Here is a 23,418-nt window from a genome sequence, read left to right as displayed (position 1 = left end):
AAGGGGCTCTTTTCTCTGAGAAGTGAGCCTGGGTAAAGAGGAAAGATGAGCAGATGGAGAAATGCTGATATGAATAAAAAACAAACATATTTATCAAGTCGTGCCAGGCACACTGTTAAGATACTTCATATTCATTAACGTACCACAAAACATGTTCAGCACCTAGTGCAGAGATGGGCGGTGGGGGAGGGAAACAAAACCTTGAAGGAGGAAGGAAGGTCCAGGAACCTGGTCTTTAAATAAAAGTAAACGCCCCCTGCACTGCCTGGCCTCAGCTACAGGAAACCTTCCCAGACCAGCCCCACTGCTGCCAGCATGCTGGGCCCACTGGACTAGGTCCTGCCCTAAGCTGCCCGGGGTCACTGCTCACTCACTCCTGTGTCCGGCCAGGTGTTGCCCTTTGCATGCTCTCTCATCTCCAGCCCAAGTTCCTCCCTCGAGCTTGAACTTGGCTTCTGTGCTTTCCATCTTTGGAGCACTCCAAGATGTGGCTTTTACCCACTCCCATCTTTCTTTCTCCTCGCTGTTCTGGAAAGCCATCCATTCGAGACCTTATTTCAGCAGCATCACCCACTTTCTGGCCCAGTGATGGGAGTATTAGCATCAGAAAAGGAATTACAGAAAAATGTAAGGATAACTGAGGGCCCACCTGGAGTTGGGATTTAACGCTTACCTGCAAAATAAATATCCTTCTCTGCTACTTTGTATCATTTGACCTATATCTTCCCATTTCCTTCTCTCTCACCCCAGTGCTGGCAACCACTGTTTACTTCTCTATCTGTATATATTTGACTTTTTCTTTTTAGATTCATGATGGATATGTTAATTTGTTTTGCTATAGTAACCATTTTGCTATCTATATGTGTCTCATAACATCATATCATTTACCTTAAATATATACAATAAGATTCATTTTAAAAACATAAGTATCCTTAAAACATGGGTTACAAACTCAAACAGCAGGCAACTTGAATGCTGGTCATGGAGGTGGTGGCAGAGCAGCTCTCTGGCCCTGCCTGCCCCATGGGGACAGCCTCCCTTCTTCTCCAGCTAATTATTGCCATGGGGAAATATGAGGGATTCCCCCCACCATGAGAGAAGATCTTCCAATTTTCCATGAGATGTAGAAATTTCAGATTTTTTAATATGCGTTCTCCCGATCTTTAAATGTAAGTAGCTATTTTGAAAAATCTTAAAACATGGTATAAATCAAATAAATTATGTCTGCAAATTATACTTGGCTTTTCAGCTATCAGTTTGCCCCAGTTCTCATGCTAACATTATCCAGAAGGACCTGGCTTTCGGGAGAAAATGTTTCTTGATGCCTTCCTCGTAGGCATCCGCCGAGAGTTGGCCTTTTCTCGGAAGCAGGAACAGCAAAGCACACAGCCTGCGGGTCAGACGGGGTCATGGACCAAACCCAGCCAGTGGCCTGGTTTTATATAAAGTTTTATTGGAATACAACCATGCTCGTTTATTTCCCTATTGCCTGTGGCTATTTTCCCACTACAACAGCAGAGCTGAATAATTGCCACAGAGACTATAAGGCACACAAAGCCTAACATATTTGCTCCCTAGCTCTTTACAGAAGAAGTTTGCTAACCCCTGCTCCCAAGCAGAGAAAGTTCATAACAGGCGGGAGAGTTACACGTTGTTAAGCCCAGAGGAAGCCGCCTGGAGCTGTTGATGCGGGCGGTCCTGGTTAGCACCATGCCTGCTGTTTTCTCCTCATTGCCCAGAGCTTTCCCCGTAACCTCTCTAAACTCCCAGATGAGAATCTGGACCGCTGGAAAGGAATTCCAACCTCCAGGATCGTTCTGAGGACTAAATCGGATTTGTATACAGAAGTAGTCAAACACAGTTCGTGGCACACTCTAGGTGCTCCATTAACATCAGTTGCGTTTAAAAGCACTTTGAACACCACAAAATTTTAGGTTAGATCAAGAATCCCGATTCTGCTGGTAAAAATTAATCAGAGGAAGGCACTCTTCCTGTGACGTTGTCGGCGGTGCTCCTTCACAAATCGTGGCTGGCCAGCCACCCTGCTCAGCCTGCTCGTCACCCGGCCCGTCCTGGCATTCTCACCAAGAGTCTGGAGTCTATTTTAAACTTCTCTCTCTCTCTCTCTCTCTCTCTCTCTCTCTCTCTCTCTCTCTCTCTCTCTCTCTCTCTCTCTCTCTCTGTGTCTCTCCAGGATCATGAAAATTAGCCAAATCCAGAATTTTGAAAATGAGCCTTCGGTCACCCATCATTCTCCCGGCCACAGCCAAGAGATGTGCCACGCACTCCCCGAAACTTAATTGACCAAGATGCTGGGGAAGATATGTTTCCCATCTGGGCCAGCTCGGAGTGGGGGCCGTGGGAGGTGGCGAGGTAAGCACAGACGGGTGATAAATCCAGCAGTGAATGAACGAAGGCCAGCCAAGGCCCGCCCAGCTGCTCAGGACTCCATCCTCAGCCTCAGCGAGATGGCAGGGCCCTGCCCCCTCGTGGCCGAGTCCCCTGCTGCCCTGCAGTGGCGGGCAGCCAGTAAGGGAGCGGGAACACTCCGTCCCCAGCCCTAGGCCTGGGGCGGGTCCACAACCTCGACGTTCTGGGAGGAATTATTTCTACCTGAAAGGGACTCAGAACCAGAGAACACTCTGCAAAAGAAGCACCCCAGCTACCCTGAGCTCTACAGCCCTCACTTGGCCCACCCTTCGCTGGTTTCCTCCCAGTGTTTGATGACACGGATTGTATTTCCCCCAGGCCAATGGCCTGCTCTCTCTCAGAAACGATTTTACTCGAGAACTCAAGGGACTCTCATCCTAATTAAAAGCCCAAATTATTTATGCAGCCTCTTCAGTGGTCCTCTCTCTCCGCTCAGCCCCCACCCGCTGTGCCCACTGTTTGCGCTGGACACTGCAGAGGCTCAGAGCCCCCCAACACGGTGGACCCTCGGCCACCTTAATCTTGCCTCAGCCCAGCTCTGCCGTGCCCTTTCCCCACGCTGACATGTGCCTTGCTACCCCTTTGCCTACAGAAAAGATGGTACGTCAGTACCAAAATCCTCCCCTGCCCAGTCTGCCTTTGCAAATTCCCCTCTCAGGATCTGTCGCCTGATCCCCAAGTAAACCAGCATTTCCCAGCTCTAAGCCTTTGCCCTCAGGTTCCTTTAGCTCGGGATCCCCAGTACTTCTTTCCTCGTTATTGCATTACTTCTACCCGCTGAAATTGGGCCGATCCCCTAAAGCAACTCAGATGCCATCTCTTCCACAAAAATCTCCTTTGCACCCTCTGGGTATAAATTACTCCTCCCATCCTGGTCTGAGTTTGCCCAGCACTTGGTGCCTTCCTTGGGGCTCTCCTGAAGGTTGGTCCTTTTCAGTTAATATTTACGCATCTGTGTGTGTGACATCTCCCAATAGTTATTAAGCTACTTCATGACAAGGACTAGATGTTAGCCATCTTCGTGTAGCCAGGTGCTACGATGAAGCCCAGCTGCAGAATAAGAATGGGCTTTGGAGCCCACAGCCTGGGATTCCAATCCTGCCTCCACCACCTACTACATTTGGGGAGATTGTCTACCTTCTGAGCCTGTTCCCTCATCAGCAAAATGAGAATATTAATTTCTGATTCCCTGGGTAGTTCAATTAAAATCCATGCCAGGCATAAAGTGTATATTTAATAATTGCCCTTTTCCCTCCCCGTTCCCCTCCCCCTGATGCTTCCTACTTGGTATGTATTCTCTGAGTGTTCTTTTTTTGTTCCAGTGGAACTGCCCGCACTTGACTCCGGCACTGAGCTCCCTGACATTGAGGGCAGTGCCCTCCATGCTCTGCTGAAGACCTCTCCTCCCCCTCGGTCCCTTTGATACAGTCTAGACCATACGCTTGTCAGAGGTTCGGTGAATGAGCATCGGTAGGACTGTAGGATGTCCAGCAGGAGGAAATATTTATTTTAAAACATTTGCTGTACAGAACTCAGATGATAATTTTTTACTTTTGGAGAAAAACAAAAGAGCAACATTGAGGAAAGGACTTGTGCTTTTACATTCCTCCTAGCATTCAAGGCTGTCCCCAGTAGGGACTCTGCATGACTTTATCTCTGCTGTTTCCCCACACTAAAGCCATACTCGTCCAAGTGTTTCCACTGCAAATAAAAAACTGGCTTAAGGTGGGAACATTTCTATTGGCCAAAGAGAAGAACAAGATATATAGTAAGGATAGCAGGGTGAACAAGGATATGGGTGCTGGGCATTTGCACTCTGACCTCTTTTCTTCTTCCTGCTGAGCTTAACCAGCTGGTAGACTCAGAAAGGTCACCAATCTGCCTGGGAGGAGAATAAGCTAGAAGGACCTGAATATTCTTGTATTCAGCAGACACGTTGTGAGGACCTTCTCTAGACCAAGCGCTACGTCCACACCAGAGCTTCAGAGAGAGAGAATGACCTTGCCTCGGACTTGGCCCCTGTTCCTAACGGCAGCCACTATAGCAGGGGAGACCAACACAGAGGAACCCCAAGTAGATGAGTGGATGAAACACTGTGGGTGCTGCTCTGTAGAGCCAGAAACGGAATTGCCTAGTCTGGGTTCCATGACATTCCAGCTAGAAGAGGTCTAGGGAGAAGTTTCTCCAACAACTGCCTGATGGAGGGCCTTTACTATTGCTGCCAGACAGCCGAGAATGCCCCATTCTGTTCACCTCGTCAGCATCTCCCATGTAATGGGTAGTCAGTATCCACAAACAGTGTCCTTCACCGACTATATTCTGGGGCTGTGTACGTCTTCTAGGTCAGCGGTCCATGGACCATAAGCTTCAGAATCACCCGGGACCTGTTAAAAATGCAAATGCTAAAGCTGACTGCAGGCCTACTGCAGTCGGAAATTCTGGGCCTTCCGGTGGGGCCCAGCAATCTGGGTTGCAACAAGCTCTCCAGGTGATCCTAATGCAGGTTAGAGGTTGAGAATGAGAGTTCTATTGCAGAGAGATGGTAGGGTCTCACAGGGGCACAAGTGTCCAGAGATGAAGGTTGATGGCTTTCTCTGCCTTAACTTATTTCATGGTGACTCTCAAGAAAGGTCACAGAGGCCCTGACATCTTTCAACTCTCCGTGTAGATTTTCATAACACCATCTCTTCATCAGTAAACTGTGACATTTGATTAGGCACATCTTGGATTTTCCCAACTGTGTTTGACAGCTCTTACTCTGTGTGTGTGTGTGTGTGTGTGTGTGTGTGTGTATGGATTCAGGCAGGGCAAGGGGGTATGAAGGTTGGTAAAGGTGAAGGAAAGGGATTCTTCTCCCCACAGGGAAACTTCCAGCAAGTTCTCAGACATGTCACAGGCTGAAGTGCCGGAGGACAACAGCATGGAGCCATCCTTAAGTAAGAATTGCCAAACGTGTGACATCCAGCCATCTGTGAGTCTGTTTACGTGTCTAGAGCCCTCATTATCCTCCTGTGCGCAGGAAGGGATGGGAATTAGCTTGCTCTGGGAACAGGCCTGGGATCTGTTTCTTGCCATACAGGAGTCAGTTTCTAAAGTGATCCCTGCCGGCCCCCTAGCCATTACCACAGTCCAGCCGGGCCACCATGCCATGGCTTCTGCCCAATGTATATTTATAGAATCATATCGCACACGGAGGCACCAGGCTGGGGTGGGGAGATCGCGTCCCCCTCTGGGCAGTGCAGTGGGAATGACATCCAGCAAGGCTTAACTGAGAAAGCCTGGCCTGGGATCCTGTGTGCCAGGTCCCGTTTGTGCAGAACATGGCAACTTGGCTTTCCCTGGAGGGAGCAGGGAGACTAGAGAGGTGTAAATGAGGCTGTAATGAAACAGCTTCCTCCCTACCTTTTAGCAGCTTACAGGGAGAGAAACAGGAAACTCGTGAATCACAGGCTGAGTGAGCAGCCTGCTCTGCTCTGCTCGGGACCTACTTGCCGACAAGAGGCAAACGGAATGCAAAATGCTCTGTGTGTCTGGGAGCCTCCGGAAGCCTCTTCACAGGCTTCACTGCATGAGTGGCAGGGCTGAAGCCCTGGTGCAGACAGGGCTAATGATAGCAGCAGTGATGATGACGATGATGATGATGATGATGATGACGATGACAATGATACCTGACATTGACTGCCTGTATGTGACATTGGGTGCCTGCACAACGTGTTGTGTGCTAAAGGCTTCAAAAACACTAGCTCATTCAGTCTTTACAAGCCCCCTCCTTCCCAAGAGATAGTTATCTTATTTCTGTTTTGCAGGCAAGCAGACTAAGGCTCACACCAACCTGAGTAACTTGTGTTGGAGCCAGATTTGAACTTACCCAGTGCCCAGTCACTGGATAAATACCTATCGAGTAAGTGAGCTAAAGAATGAGTCAGCTGTACCTGATGACTGGAATCTGTTCCAACCCTGGAACTGGTTTGTGCTGTGGCCTTAGACAAATCATCTGCCTTTTTATTTTTCCATCCATGGTAATTCTCACCTCATCCACCCTGAAAGGCTAAGAGTCAAGAAGGCACTGAGCAGCTGATCCTATTACATGGCTGTCAGTGATGGTTAATTTTACATGTCAACCTGGCTGGGTTAAGGGATACAAAGACAGCTGGTAAAACATTCCTGGGTGTGTGAGGGTGTTTCTAGAAGGGATTGGTACTTGAATCCTCAGATGGAGTGAAGACAATCCACCACCACAGTGCCTGGATATCATCCAATGCATCGAGGACCCCTAGAGAACAAGAAGGCAGAAGAAAGGCAAATTCACTCTCTTTTATGGACCTGGGACATCCATCTTCTCCTGCCCAGGGACATCCGAGCTTCAGAATCTAGACTTGCACCAGCACCCCAACCCCTACTCCTCCTGCTCCCAGACTAAATTATAGCATGAGCTTTCTTGGTTCTCCAGTTTGCAGATGGCACGTCGTGGGACTTCTCGGCCTCGGTAATCATGTGAGCAACTCCTATGACAAATCCCCCTTAAATAGCCGTACATACCCTGCAGTTGTGCTTCTCTGGAGAACCCTGAGTACAACACTGCCCTTCCATAGCCCGTGCTTTCCCAGGTCTGCTTTAGCTCTTTGTCTTATTGGGCTGGACCACCACTAAATATTACCTAAAACTTGGCTCAGACTTTGTCTTTGGTGAGAAGCACTCGCAGCCTTCACTCTAACCACAGTGACCTAGCCTGGCCTGTGTCCCCTGCCCCATCTCATAGCACTGTCATTTCTGGGTTCCTTGCTGGCTCCCTCACTCCTCTCTTTGATGGCAGAGACTGTGTTATGCATTTTTATATCCACAGAGCCTCATTCTTTTCTTAGTACAGGTTAAGTTCTCCTCTCATTGTTTGCTGAATTAATATATGTACATATGCCAGGGAAATTCCCTGGCCTGGACACTGTGGCACAACATAAAGGCCTGACTTAGGGAACAGAGTGCAAGGTGACTTACAGAAATTCTCAGTGAAGTCTGCTGGCAGCTGTAGACTTACCATTGACTGATGTTCAGTGGAGTGGAAAGAAAATAAAGTTGAGTCTAAGAAAAAAACCCTTTGCTTGCTGGTGGGCTGTATATCCATTACTTTCACCTGATTCTTCCTTTAGGTCAGGGCTTCTCAACTTCAGCACTACTGAGGTTTTGGTCCAGATAATTCATTCTTGTGGGATCTGTCCAGTGCATTACAGGACCGTTGTCAGTATCCCTGGCCTCTATCCACTGGATGCCAGTACAACCCCTTCCCCCAGCCTGACAACAAAAATGCCTACAGATTCAGCCAAACTACCCCTGGAGGACAAAATCACCTCCAGTTGGTAAGGATGCTTTAGGCATGTTTGCTGAGTTTGCATCATATTTGGGTCTTTCCATCTCTGACACAGATTTGAGCTTTGGCAGCAGGCAGACAGGATTGGGAGGTGATATGCAAGCCATTATACAACAGGCCAAAATCTGGACCGACCTGGAAGACCAGGTAAATGTTAGGAACCCTGATCCCTCAATTGGTAATGGCTTAACTGAGGGACAACAAATTGGAGATTTAACATAAGAAGAGGCCCCACTGGAAGTGGTCACAGGCCAAAGGACCAAACATAGACCAAGGATCAAGGACTGGACCAAGCAAGCTTAGAGAAGGTGATTTCAGTCAACAGAGTTGCTCAGCCTTAGGGATCAGGCTCCAAGGGGAATTGAATGGGATTCGAAGGCAGAAATCACACCCCAGAAGAGGCAGGGGCTCTAGGCAAGTGATGAGCCAGGGAAGAGAAGGGGGGGTCCACTGCTATTGGAAAGATGGGCCCCCAGGACTGGTTGTCAACATGATGGCCACTGACTCTTGTTCCTTAGCCCAAGAAACAGAGCGCTGTCAACATGATTACCACTGACTCTTGTTCCTTAGCCCAGAGAGAGTAAGTGGCCTCAGTTGGAAAAGCTATTGGGCTTTCTCCAATAGATCCCCCATCCATGAGACGTCATCCCTTCCTTCAATAACTCATTCTTGAAATCGGAGCGCTGACTTTCCCAGAAACTGGTTTATTTTTGTCATTCTTATTTGCAACCACGTAACACAGATCACTCAGCAACTATCCCACCCTGGAAACAAGAGTTTGTTTCATAACACAGTCTGGGGCCTGTCCAACAGTGCTCCACCGAGACCCGTGAAGCTCTTTCCAGTGCGAACCTCGGTGACACGTCTGCACCGCAGGGCTCAGTTTACAAGAGAAACCACCAAGGCGGTGTCTACACCAGCGCCAAGCACAGGGATGAAAACCAGAAGGAAAAAAGAGCAGTGCAGGGATCCAGGAGTTCTGCTCGCAGATTGCAAGACTCCAGATGTTTGGAACTTTCTACTTGGATGGGCCAAAATGATTGCTGATTTCATGCAGATGTGGGTAACAGGTAGCGTCAGTGAGTTACTAAATAGGGACACACACACACACACACACATGCACACACCCCTCAGAGCCAAGGTGAGTGTTTCCAGAGATACATGATTTACCAGATAGAAACAATGTCTTAATCTGCTACACAATAACCACCTCTGCACAGACAGGGGAGGTGACCTTAAGTGTTACTGGAACTCAAAAATCACCCAAAGTCTGAGGAAGCATTTCTTGACCTCCTTGGGTTTTGACACTCTGCAAAGTAGAGAAAGATGGAGTTTGAAGGCTCACTCTCAACAAAACGAAAGGAAACAAAAAACCCTACAAAACTGAAAACAAGGTTACGGCGGAAGCCAGGGCCAAGAGTACCACCTGATGTCTGTGGCGTGTTTGGACTTTGGCTCTCTCAGATCGGCTCTGACTACTGGACTTTAATGCAGCCACAGAAAGCAAGAGTCTGCAAGCAGCTTCGCAGGAGAAATATACGAGAGGACAAGAAGTTTATTTTTTTAAATGCTCTTTTTTTTTTCTTTGTCCCCAAACTCTTCATTGAAAATACAAGTTTAAAAGGCAGAATCCGGCTTCCTCTACCTTCAAAGGGAAATGAGCGAGAGAATTAGCTCTCGGAGAGACCTCGGCTCAGGTGATGCAGAAGGAAGGAAGGAACATGGGATGAAGGGTGAGTCGAAAACGGCTGAGACAGGGAGCTCATTTTCTAAATTTGTCTTTAACGAGAGGAAATAAAGAAAAGAAACCGGAGCAATTAGGAAGTAATGAAATCCTTACCCAAATTGCTATTGTCAAAAGCTAAGATAAGAAAAAGCCTCGGAAATATGAATGTATACAAATCAATAGATTCTGATGACATGGCTCCTAGAGTGTTAAGGAAATTGGCTAACATACTGAACCACTTACAGTGATCCGAGTTACAAATTATTAAAAAACTGTGGAGAATTGGGAAGCTAGCCCGAGGCAGGGGGAGAGGGGTGACAGGATAAAAGTGGTAAAAACCCACTGAAATGTTAAAGAGGCCATTGCTGAAATCACCTGCCAGAGTTTCTCTCGGCCATATTTCAGTTTTATGTCACCATTTGGGGCAGAGAATTCAGCCTAAAGTGATAGCAAAATGAGATGCAAATATATGTTATCATGGACATTTTAACAATTAATCGCAGGAGATTCTGGTTTGTTTTTTTTTTTCCCAAGTACATTCTTTTGAGGCTTTTAAAATAGGCCAGTGAGACTTTTTTTTGGAACTTTTTAGGTACTTGCTGTAAGTTTACAAAACTGATATGACCTCCAAAGATTTGCAGAAGACAAATGCACCAGTGGAAATGAAATGACAAAATATGATCTTGAGGGCACAACTTCTCTCAGAAAGCACTTCTAGCATAGTGAGCTCAGAATAAGGCCACCTCACTTCCTAAAAGATAGAAGTTTTATCACAGTCACAACTCAAATAAGACAAGTGGAAGGCGGTTTGGCCAATATCCAGAGACAGTAAAGCACTTAAAAGAGGTGCTCAGGTTTCATGGGAATCCAAAAAGCATTGCCAGGTCAGCCCTGGAGTGGTGGCGTAGGCCCCCAGGGCACTGGGCCAACAGCTCGCTGACAGCCTGTCCGTGTGTGGCACAATTTGTGTGACTTTAGTGGTGACATGACCACTGCAGTGCACAGCTCCAGGGCTGTGCACTGCAGAATTTCATCAGCAACATTATGAAGCACTCACAGAAACAGGGTGGTTACTTGAGCTTTGGAGCAAAATCCACCCATGATGAATTCCTACCCCGACCCCCGTCCTAAGTTAACTTCTCTGAGCCTCAAACTTTACACCTGTAAAATGGGGTTGCTACAACTCCTATCTCACAGGAGAGTTATAAGAATCAGAGATAATATAGTGAATGAATTTAATAAGTATCCAACCATTACATTGCTGATTTCCTAGAAGTTTGATTTGATGAACTATTACTCCTCATAGCGATCCGTAGTGATCTAGGGTGAGCTAACATTAGTACTGACTTGAAGTGCAATGATCTATATAAAAATGTACCTGCCAAAAGATAGGAACTCCTGGAGAGGCAGACCCATGAATATAAACCCTTTATTGTCTTCCTGCAGGTAAACATGCAAAGATCTCTAATTCACCATCACTGGCTCCCAGCCTGAGGAGATTTTGTTCCCTCACCCCATGGTGACGTTTGGCAATGTCTAGACATATTGCTGGTTGCCACAATGCCGCAAGTGGGGCTTGGGGTGCTACTGGCATTTGGTGAAGATGATGGCGGAAGCACATAATCCTTTTCCATTCTGAGGATTCCCCATGCTTAATAGGTGACTGAATTCAAGTCTCAGAATCTGCTGGAGATAGTGGTACAGGAGTCCCCATCATGAGGAGTCCCTCAAATAGTTAAGACTTCCTGAAAGTTAGAAAAACAGTCTGAGGATCAGATCCCCTGAGTGACATTGGAGAAATCAGTAAAGCCCAAGACTGTGGGGGCTGGAATCATTTCTAGACGGATCTGTCATGAGGAGGAGGGGACACCTTCTGGGCACTGCTCTGACATTGTTTACCTGGCCACCATCTTCCCTTCAACCACTCTTCCTTCCAAGGCTCATCTTAAGACACCTCAAATTCAGAGGTCTGATATCCAGGAAGTCGGCAAAGTCAGACTCCTGAGTCTTTCTCTGTGTGTGCTACAAAGCCAGTGGTGGAGATGGTGGCTGTAGGTTTCAGCACCAACATTACTTCCTATGGTTAATGTGCAGTGGTGATCATGCCTTTGGCCCTAGAGTCCGGAGTCTGCAGAGAGAATTGTACATGTATCCTGTCTTCCCTCATTACAGCAAGAATCAGGAGTGCAGGGCTGTCTCCCCTTGGGAACCATAGCCAACTCCTGCCTTCGGTTGTCAGTTTGCGAAGGTCATGTGGATAGACCTTGTGCTTATGATCCATGCCCAGGCATATCATCAGTGGGAATTAATCTCAGCTCAGATACCTGTTCTGATTTTTGTTTTAGTGTTTCTTTGAAAGGATGAAGTCCTCTAGCACCATGATGCCTGATGTCAGCAAGCTGAACCTCAACTGAGCTTTAAGCCTGCCTGCAATGGAATTCTTAGTTTATTCCACCCCAGGTAATCCATGAACCCTGTGCCCTGAAGAATGTGGTTCTTTTTCTTTCTTTCTTTTTTGTTTTTTTAGAGACAGAGTCTCACTTTGTTGCCCAGGCTAGAGTGCTGTGACATAAGCCTAGCTCACAGCAACCTCAAACTCCTGGGCTCAAGTGATCCTCCTGCCTCAGCTTCCCCAGTAGTTGGGACTACAGGCATGTGCCACCATGCCTGGCTAAATTTTCTATATATTTTTAGTTTTCCAGCTAATTTCTTTCTATTTTTAGTAGAGACAGGGTCTTGCTCTTGCTCAGGCTGGTCTTGAACTCCTGACCTCAAACAATCCACCCGCCTCAGCCTCCCAGAGTGCTAGGATTATAGCCGTGAGCCACCGCACCCAGCCAGAATGTGGTTCTTGTACAAAATTTGAATCCATCCAGTGATCCAGATGAGGGGCTTTTCTGGTTTAAGACAGCTCCATTGTTATCCAGGAGTGGGAAGACCTAGAGAGACAATGTCAGGGGAATTGACGGTTTGGGTGCTATTAGGCAACACTTGTTAGGAAGAGACCGTGAGTATTTACACTTTATTCTTTTATTCCTGACACACTAAAATATTAATATGTAGAGACATAAAACTAAATATATATTCTTTATGCTTATAATTCTTATACAACCATAAAATCAAAACAAAGTCACAAATCAAATACAAAGTCAATAATATTTAAATTAACAACATTAATTTAATGTGATAGATACGGCTCTTTTGCTAAAACTAAATTTCAGCTCACAATGTGAATATGCTGCTGACTGCTCTGGAATAAATTATTGTGAAGTTAGCATGCTAATACTAATGTGGGCTCTTCGATGACTCAATTTTCTCATTACTTTTTTTTTCTTTGCAAACTACTGCAAAAAAAAAAATCCCTGGTGCAGGCTGCAGTGACATCACTTGGAAGGAAAACATCTTTTATACCTTCATCTACCTTTGTTTTTTTTCTCCATTGCTCAGATAATTAGATAATTGGCTTTGATGTGACCATAGACAAACTATAAATGTTGGTCATGTTAAGGCTCTAGAAAATGCCTATGAGATTGTATAATTTGGCATAAATATAAAATCATAACTTTTATAAATCATCTTTAAAATTCACAAAACTCCCAAGAGTTTGTCATGGACCACCACTCTCCCAGCATTCTTAAATATCTGTTTGATAAGCAACATCACAGGTAATTCGATAAGCAAGAGAACTATGGTGTGTTGATATCAAACCACCTGTTCATTGTGTATTTCAGTGGTTCTCATCTCAGGTTCCTGGTTTAAGGAAGGACGCTGAAAGATTATCACAACAAAGCATGGGTTGTAGGGGACAGAATGGGTCAAGATAGGGCAGATCTATGATCCAGCAGAGCAGAGGTGCTTAATGACATGGTTCAGACTGAGATGGGATCAGATGGTCAATTCATTTATGCAAAAGAAAACCAAGACCATAGATCCATTAGGAAGAACAGGTCTAGGCTCTTGGTCATTGGCAAAATGGGGGAAAGTGAGTGGGAACAAGAAACTCACTTGATAAGTATATCTTAAGGCATAGATACACAAATGAGAGATGAATAAAATAATTCATCCATCTATCCATTCATTTGCTTTTACATACGTATATATTGAATACTTACCAAGTCCTGTACTAGCTGGGTATCCAATAAACAAAGCAGACACTTTCCTCTTGACTAACAGCAGCAATAATCAAAGTGCTGACCACCAAACAAAAGACAGAGGATATTTGCTTCCTGCCCTGTTTGAAGCCCTCCTTTTTTTACAACAGTTCTGTAGCTGAATGCTCCTGGGGCGGACTGGGACTTCAGGCAGAGGCTTTCTTGCTACTCCCCTGGTGGGGAGCTCACAGGAGCACACAATCCCTGTCAGAGACTTCTGCTATGGACTTTATTGCTTCACTAATAGCAATATTAATAACATTGCTCTCATTAACCTCCAAAAGGTAAAAGTACATTTTAAGGAAACACAGCAATGCTTTTATTTAAAGCTAGTCATGAGATATAAATAAGCCCAACTTCTTATAAAAGCCTCTAGCTACAAATACAATAAGGGTTTATCCTAATTCTCCCAGGCCCTAGGGAAGGCACCCTGGAGGTGGGATGGGGGAGAGGGAGGTAGGGGAGAAGAAGCGGGCAAGCTGGCATGGGCTGACCCAGCTGTGGGACACCTCTGAAGACCTTGGACAACAGTCGAAAATACAATGTTCACTACAGTGACCTTTAGGGAATCTGCTCGGATAGGCATGGGCAGAGTTCGGGTGTCTCTGGGTCCTAGTCCTGGAATTCCAGGTACCTTCTGGGTTGAAGCAGGATTGCATCTAACAGCTAGAAGGCAGAGTCTAGTCTAGCAAGGGAGAGGGCTCTCTATATACCCAGCACAGAGTGTGGCAGTGGTACTTGGAGAGAACTGAACAGATGAGTGAATGGAATCCAAGACTAGTGGGTCATCCGAGGCATAGGAGTTTCCAGGAATAGGGAGGCAAGATGACGCTAGACTCCACCTGCTGGTGAGGTGGGCTCCTGATAGCAGGTGCTGTCAGGCTTGGTGCTCATAGGCTCGGGAGCTGGACCGAGCTAGGGCTAGCTGGCCCGAGGATCTTCTTTACAGCTGCAGGTGGAACAGGCAGAATGGGACGGGCTCCACCTGGTTCTAGGAGGCAGCACACTCAGTGCTCATCTCTCATTTCTGTGATTGGCACACACACACTAGTAGGTAGAATTGTAAGATAAGTCCCAGTGAGAGACATCTTTGCACCATCTCCTCCCCTTGAGTACGGGTAAAGCTGTGACTTGCTTCTAGCCAAGAGACAATGGCCAAGGTGATGAGACAATCACTCCAATGACGTTACCTTCTCTAAGACACCCTCGTGGCAGACTTGAGGGAGACGTTCTCCCACTGGTCTCTAAGAAGAAGCTGCCGTGCTGTGAGAGGAACCATGGAGAGGTCTGTGTAGAAATGATTCAAGGGTGGTCTCTGGGCTCTGAGGGTGGACGCTGGCTGCTGGCCAGTAAGTAAGCAGAAACCTCAGCCTCATAGCTACAAAGAAATGAATTCTGCTAACAGCCAGAATACACGTGGAAATGGATTTTCTTCAGCCAGGACTGCAGATGAGAGTGTAATCCCAGCAACACCTCAATTGCAACCTCGTGTGACTATGAGCAAAGGACTCAGGAATCTCAACCCGTGAAACCAGTGAGAGAATAAATATGTATTGTTTTAAGTTACTGAGTTCAGAGTTAATTTATTATGCAGCAATAGATAACTGATATGTGCTCTGGATATGAATCCAAGCTCAATCTCTCACCAACAGTGTGTTTAAAAATTACCTAAATGTTTTGTGCCTCAGTTTCCTCATCCGCAATATTAAGAAGATGAAAAAAACTATACCTGCCTCTTAGAGTTTTTTAATGAGAATTAAATAAATAACTGAGCACAATCTCTTTATAACTAAATAAAAGACATTTTGGTCCTATGCTGGGGACAGAACAACCACTATTATTATTGATTTCCTACACCAAGACGGGGCTAAACACCACGGCAGCTTTTATCTGAGATAATTACCTCATATTCAGGTCATGTTGCAGATGGACATGTTTGCCTTCTCCAGAGTCATAGATACCATTTCCAATCTCTCTTTCCAGATTCCATTCTCTGTCTGGTCCCTTACACAGGTTTCAGATATTCCCTTCCTGAATGCTCAAATGCCCTCACATGCTACTGGCCCTTCTGCTGCCAGCCCCAGCCTACCAATCAGAGGCTGCACTAACAGCTAAGCACTGTTCAGCCCAGGCACAGGCCCTGCCATTGACCCTGCTTCCTCTGCATGGTGCCTGAGGATGCTTATGCCCCGTGCTCTTCTCCCCAGGCCCCCAGAGGCGACCCCCTGCCCAAAACTACATAGTTCGTCAAGCCCTGGCTCTTCCTGAGTTACCCTGGTGCTGACACATATGAATATCAAGTGCAGGGCTGGAAGCTTCAGCTTATTATACTTGTAGACCACTGAGAATACCAATTTGTACTGGAAAGACTTTGCACAGTCAGAGAGCTCCCATAAGTCAAACAGACTCCAGCTCTAATTCTGTCCAATTGCCTCATCCTCATAATTGATCTCTATGAAAAACAGAGGCAAAAATAAAAAATGAAATGATAAAAGTGGCTGGAAATCCCATCCTCCTGACACTGAAAAACTGCAAGAAGAGCCACAGAGTGACAGGGAAAGAGTGATTTAGAGCAAGGGGAAGCTGAGGAACTCAGGTCTCAACTCAGTCACGAGTGGTAACTCTGCAAACCTGGGATCCCCAGTAATGTAGAGCATACAGTCGATGCTCTATAAATGTTGAATGGAATGGAATGGGTCCAGCAAGTCACAAGTCCTCTCTTGGCCCAAATTCCTCATCTGTAAAGTGAGGTTGGTAATCCATAGACTGCAAGGCTGCCATGATTCTGTGTAAGTACCTAGAATAGGGGCATGCCCACGGCAGGTGCATGATGTTAGACTATCAGTAAATAGCAGCGATTTCACTAGAGGGAGATGAGGGCAACTCCATCAAATGAGATGTAAGACTCTCCACTGGAAATATACTGTAACCACAAAAGTAAGCATAATTTAAAACTTTTTGGTAGTCACATTATAAAGGTAAAAAGAAACATGTATGAAACCTTAACATTTGTACCCCCATAATATGCTGAAATTAAAAAAAGAATAGAAAAAAAGAAACATACGACTAATTTAAAAAATATATTCAATATAATCCAATATATCTAAAGTATTATTAATGTGTCATCAATATAAAAAATTACCAGTAAGATATTTTACATTCTTTATGTCATGCCAAGGCTTTGAAATGCAGCATATAATTTATGCTTATAGCACATCTCAATTTAGACCAGCCACATTTCATGTGGCTAGCATATTGTCCAGCTCAGGTCTGCAAAGTGAATCACCAACAAGCCAGTGAATTGGATGAAATGGTCTGTTGTGGTATTAACATCTTGCAACAATCTCTGTCCCAGTTATGCACTACGAAGTGGAAATGAAGAACAGGTTAGTGCAAGCCATAGGAAACAGCTCACTGAGATGGATTCAGAATGGTATGGACAGACCCTTGATAGTGACATTTCCCAAACATTTCATCACTAAAAAGAGAGGCTGGCCAAGCCAGAATAGTCTACAGTTTAAGAAAAGGCTAGTTCTGGCCCCTTCCCTCATTTGACAAGATGCAAGCATGACGTCATTCTGGGACCCACCCTCTTCTGCGCTGGAGAGTGGGGAGGCAGCCCCGCCGACCAGCCCCCTATTCCTGCTGCAGAGTTCTTCCTTCTCCCGGTTGTTTTTCAGCACTTCCTCCAATGGATGGGATGTTCATTGTCTGGACAGAAGGGCACACTGCAGGCTCTTTTATCACGCTCCTCTCTTCCCCCTCCTCCCTATCCTGGCCAACCAGGGTTCTCCTAAGATGGACAAAGTTGATGGGAAAACACTGGTGCCTGCAGGGAACAGAGGTGCGGGAAGGAACACCTTGGTGGGGTGCTGTTTGAGTGAAGATTACTTAGCACAGCAGCTAGGTCTGGACAATTGATTTCAAACTCCAGATGTTCTCATTCTAAGAGTCGTGTGAAAACAAACAAACAAAAAATCCTAAGTGGTTAGTATCTTGTTCACTTTTGGTGTCATATAGTGAAATAAACCAGGACTGCTGAGCTGATGGGACTATGCTTTTATCTTCTGGACTTTCATTAATATTTTAATGCATTTGCTCATTCCTTCCCTCCTCTGCCTGTGGGGTGTATCTTTCCTTCTGCATCCTTCAGAGGTAACCATGCTGTGTTTTCAATATAATGCCCATCCTACTAGAGGAAAAAGTGTAAAATATGGTAGAATAAAAGGGCATCATGTTTGTGTGCCTCAGGTAAGAAGGGAAGGTTGGCATCTCTATTTGGATCATTTATGGGATTTTTCTGAAGTTAGGTTTTCTGTAAAGACTAGAGAGCCAAGCCCAGGCCTACCCTGAGAGTTTCCCTGGGTGAAATTTATTATCATATCTAGTATTTGACATTTTCTAATAGCTTGGCAATCATTAGCATTGATTCAATTATGACCGGCAGCCCCAGTTATTCACAAAGAGGAAAAGAAGGAGGATATAGAAATGTTGCTCACAAGTCGTCCAAAAAGCAGGCCCCCATGAATTCTTGACAATAGCCCCATGATTGGAATTTCATAACTTTTCTCCGTTTTTAGAGAAAATGACCAGGACCTTGACCCAAAGAGCAAAAAGAGGAAGAAGGTAGAAATCTGAGTGGACAGTAAACTCTGAATCTGTGAGCGTTTCTACACTCATACTGATTATAGCTTGGGGTCCAGACGTACCTAAGGAGCAAGCCAGGAGTCACAGTGAACTCAGGAGTGGCCCCTGCAGAGGGTGTGGCGAGGTCAGGACTAGTTACACTTCTACGAAAAGAACAGAGAAGAGTGAGGAGGGAGCCACAGCCAGACAGCTCATGAAGAGATGCAGACACTCACTGGGGTGGTGCAGAAGGGTATCCAACAGGGAAGGAGAGAACAAGGAAGCCGTTTGTCCTGAGCCTCTGGGGGATAAATGTCCATAGGCTCAGACCAGGAAATTCAGAAGTGCAGGAACTAATGATGTAGGAAACAGAGAGGCCCAATACCTTTGCGTGAGGTCCATCTCATGTCCCCAAGAAAGAACCAGTGAGAAGGGTCATGAGATACTCGGCTGAGAACTATCTTATTGGTGCAGCCAAGTTGGAAAATTGGGCACCAACAGGTGGTAACAAAACTTGACATGACTTAAGCAAAACTCCCCTCCTACCCGTCCTTTCTCCTCCAGAGCTCCCCATGCAGTAGGTCACCTCCACCCACCCTGCATTCATTATGGAAACCCCATGCCAATTAGTCGTGGAGTCCTGTCTATTGTACCTCTCACCCTTCTCTTCTTTTCGTCATTTCTCTTCACTCCACCTTCACCACCGCCACCCTCTGGTTCATTCTCTACCCAGTTGTCAGAGCGATCCTTGAAAAATGGAAATCCAGTCACATCACCCTCCTGAATAAAACTCTTCAATGGCTTCCAATTGCTCTTCAGCTAAAACAGCCCTATTTTTGTTTTTACCTTGTGCAACTTTTCCAACTCAGACTCACCTCCCTGTTTTTTAACTCACTCAACTCCTGACTCTCCGGCCTCTTTTCCATTCCTCAGTGCAGGATGCTCCTGCCCCCTCTGGCCCATCACACATCTGTCTCCTCTGCTTCCTTCCCTGCTTTGACCCCTTCATGCCCATTCATTCTTCGCCTCACATCTCAATGTCCCTTCCTTTGCAAGGTTTTCCTCACCATTTCCTACAAATAGGGAGGATCTCCCTGCTACCCCTGGTTAAAAGACCCCAAACTTCTCTAGGTTTCCCATTTTTTCAAAATGTACAATTAAATAATTGGCTGTGTAAATAGATGTCCATGCTCCATGTAGACTGTAAGTTCCTCCTCCCTTGCTTATTTGGGATAGTTCTTCCTGCCTAGCCCCCTAAGTAGTGCTAAATATATAGTAGGCGCTCAATAAATGTTAATGGAATAGATGATTATATGAGTGAATGAAAAGATGGGTGAAGGAAGGCAGTGAAGGATTAATAGAAGCTATGGCTCCTAGAGTCCAGCCCTTTAGAAAGCTCTGAAGTCAGCACAACACGCAGCTATAGGTCCCAGGATAGGGCTTCCCAGTGCAAATGGGAGGCTTCTCCCCTGTGAAGTGGGGGCCCCAAGAGGATGAGCTTAGAGTTCACGCTGATGATGTATGACCCCTGGCTCTAGGAAGAGGTTATTCCAACTTAGAAAACAAAAACTGAAAGACGAAAATTAAATGTGGAGTTGTATCTTTGATATTTCTTTCTGGGATTTTGACTGTAAGCAACACAAGGTTCTTCTATCCAACTTAAGAATGAGCTAAATGCATTGGAAGGATATCAACAGAGAATCAGTGGGAAGGGTCAGTCTCAGACAATGGGCAGAAACCAAGAGTGGCTGAATCCAAAAACCAGCACCAGCACCGCATTCAGGCCAAGGAAGAGTCTGGTTAGGATCTGCTGCTGGCCCTGTCCCCGGCAGAGTCCCGCTGAATCCCCACTGGAGCCTCACTGCCGCTGCCTCTGTGAATAATGTCTCTCATGTCTCCCCTATGTCTTTGCCCAATTTTTGAAGATTCACAGTTTGCAGTGAGATTGTCAAATTTTCCTAACTTGGAGTGCATGCCAGAGTCCTGGCTGCTGGTATTGGGCACTGCCTTCTATCAAAATGCAGGCAATGACAGAACCAGCAGCAGTTGGGACAGCTTTGAGATTGGTCATCCAAAAGTTATGGCACATGTCCTCTATATCCAGAAATAAAACAGCCCCATGAACAAACTTTATACATGCAGATGGTTGTTTTATTTCCAGCAACAGAATGTAGGCACAGTTAGGCTTTTTCCCCTTCATTCCACAATCCCAACCCCAGTTTTTCCCATGAAGCCCATGCTGAGCTTGCAAAAGTTCATCCCATGTGAAAAACTATAATGATACTAGTAGGCATGTTGAGGAGGGTGTGTAATACTGAGTCTTGTACATTCTGTGAAAGGCCTTAAAGATCTTCTGGCATAAACTCTCACTTCATTCATGAGGAAACTGAGGCTGCCATAAATACAGTGTCTTTCTTATGGGCTTCCCCTAGGTTGACAAATCGGGAAAAGAATGCATTGTCCCTGACAAATCAGTTTTATGCTCTTTTTCATGGTAACATGCTGGGTCCAATCCTCTATCCATGAGCAAACTTCGCCAAAGTGTCAGGCTTGTTTTGAACATGGCATGTTTTGATACCAGAGCTCACCAAAGGTTTAGATCAGGGTTGGCAAACGACAACCCCCAGGACAAGCTGATGTTGCCACCTGTTTTCCTAAGTGTTATTGGAACACAGCCACACCTGTTCGTTTTGTAGTATCTATGGCTGTTTTTGTGCTACAAAGGCAGAGCTGAGCATTTGCAATGCATACTTTCTGGCATACAGAGCTGAAAATATTTACTCTTTGGGCCTTTACAGAAAAAGTTTGCTGACTTTTGCTTTAGAGTCTAAGGTACTTAAGATCCTTTCTCATCTGTGATTTGAACACGTCAGAGGACTTGAGCAGAGCAAGGGCATCTGTGTGTCTATGGGTGTGTGAAAATCCACTCACTTATCCATTCCCTTAGGGAGCCCCCATGGCACTCCTGCTATGTTCAAGTCATCACCCGGCAGTTGACGGCGTTCTTGTGTAATGTGAGCACATCAAACATGACTTCATGTAATGTAAGCACAAGTGTGTATTCCAGTGTCACACATAAATGAAATATATGTGAAACTCAAAACAATGGTTTTATCATTTTCTTAAATTATCTGTTTTCTTCCCATCCGTTGGCACACAAAATGGAGTTGCATGCAATAATATAAACTGCCCTGGGTTTTGTATGTAAAAATCAATGTAAATACCAGATCTTATTACTTTACACTAGCCAAAATCTTTGCATTTTCCCATCCTTAGGTGACTTTCAATGGCAATTTGCCGAGTCTCTCTCTCCTTCCCTCCCCTGCTCCCCACAACAAACACACGGATCCCGGAGTTATGCTCCATGGGTGAGGGGATTGGGGTTAGATTTTACTGACAGCGAGAGATGAGGAGGCTAGGTAGGGACCAGGCAGGGTTTCCTGATACTTCCCTACTCAGGATGCAGGCAGTTGTGTCGGAAGTCAAGGCTAAGACCTCACTTACCACTCTGCACCCACATGCAGTCTCCCAGTACTGTCTCTTTGGATAGAAACTCATCATGACCCTTTGCTTTGTCAGGTTGTCCCAAGGAGAAGGAGACTGGTTTTCTGCTACTGGGATATCTAGATGGGCCAGGCGCTGGTAATCTTTGCTCCCCATGCACTTTCTCCCTCCTACACAGTTTCCTCTCTTGGCAAATGATGGCATCCAGATGCCAGCAGGACATTCAAGCTGTGAGAAGTCAATGAGGTTCGGGGTAGCAGGTGAGTTTCCCTGAGACAGGGTAAGGAAGGTGGACCCCCCACTGGCCTGAAAGAAGCCGGGGTACCAGCATGATGGTGCCTTGTCCCCCAGCAGGAACAGCCAGTGCAGTGGCCATGGTGGCTCAGGGTAGGAAAGTGGGGGGTGGGGTTTCTTCCACTGTGCACACAAAGTGACCCTTTCTTTGCCCTTGGCAGACCCTGGATAATAAGATTACCCTGTAATCCTTGTTGCTTGTCCTAAGAGCGGCCTTATCAGAGGGACGGGAGGCATTTTACATTTGGGTCTACTGTATGCATTATCTCCCAGCTGCTGCTTTTAATTTCATTTTCCGAGATGGGGATTTGCGGCTGCTTGAAGAGAATAGAAACACAGGGCAGCCCCACCAGCCCCCAGGGCCTCCGAGCACCCACATTAATGCAGGAGACCTGCCAAGCACTGGCACCCCCCCAACTCCCACCTGTTGTCACAGGCCCTGCAGAGCGTTGAGGCCCCAGAGAGGCAGAGGACAAAGAGGTCACTGCTGCTGCCGTCTGCCAGTCTCCTCTCCGCCTGTTCAGAGTCAGCGCCGGTCAATCGTGGCACCGTTTGATGTGCTCCTGGGGACTGAACGCTGGAAGAGCAAGGCCAGGGGTGAGCCACCCTCTTGGCTCTGCCGGGCCCATGTCAGGTCACCCTTTTCAAGCCCGACGCCCTCGTCAGTAAACAGGGCATGCAGTGAGACTGAGTCCTGGGCTGCCAGGCACCCTGCACCCGCAGAGTCACCTCTCTTAACCACAGTTTACACAAAACACTGACGGTATCACACCAGCCTGTACAGCAGGAATAATGGAAAGAGACAAGAGAAACGAGAATAACAAGGGATGAAAACATTCACTAGGAAAGCACGGATTGTCTCTGGGCCTGGTTCTCTGGCCTTGGCCATCTGGAGAGAGGCCCGGGTGAAACGCAGCGTCCAGCCCTATACAACAGCCACCCCAACCTAAGCCCCTGGCTCCTGTTGGCCAGAGAGGAGGGACACAAAACTCCATGGGGTCATTCCGGACAGTGTCAACGCCACGGCACAGGCCACATCGACGGGCTGCCCCATGTCCTCAACAGGTTGGGTTCCTCAAGGAGAGCTAGAATTGGGGGTCCAACCCCCCCTCCTAGCACCTGTTCCTTTTCTGTCCCTTGCAGAGCAGCCTCTCATGGCCAGGCCCCGGATTTCCCATCTACGCAATGGGGAGTCCATTAGATCAGACGCTGCAGGTTCAAATGCCAGCCGGAGCCACACAGATGAGGAGCCAAAGGGGCCAAGTGTCACACGACAGTTTGGAGCAGTAAGGACTGTGGTAGACCCAGGCTGAGGCACAAGGCAA

The sequence above is a fragment of the Microcebus murinus genome, chromosome 7 (assembly GCF_040939455.1).
Source record: "Microcebus murinus isolate Inina chromosome 7, M.murinus_Inina_mat1.0, whole genome shotgun sequence".
Classification (NCBI taxonomy): Eukaryota; Metazoa; Chordata; class Mammalia; order Primates; family Cheirogaleidae; genus Microcebus; species Microcebus murinus.
The sequence above is the reverse complement of the archived record's forward strand: the minus strand, read 5'-3'. Positions refer to the sequence as shown.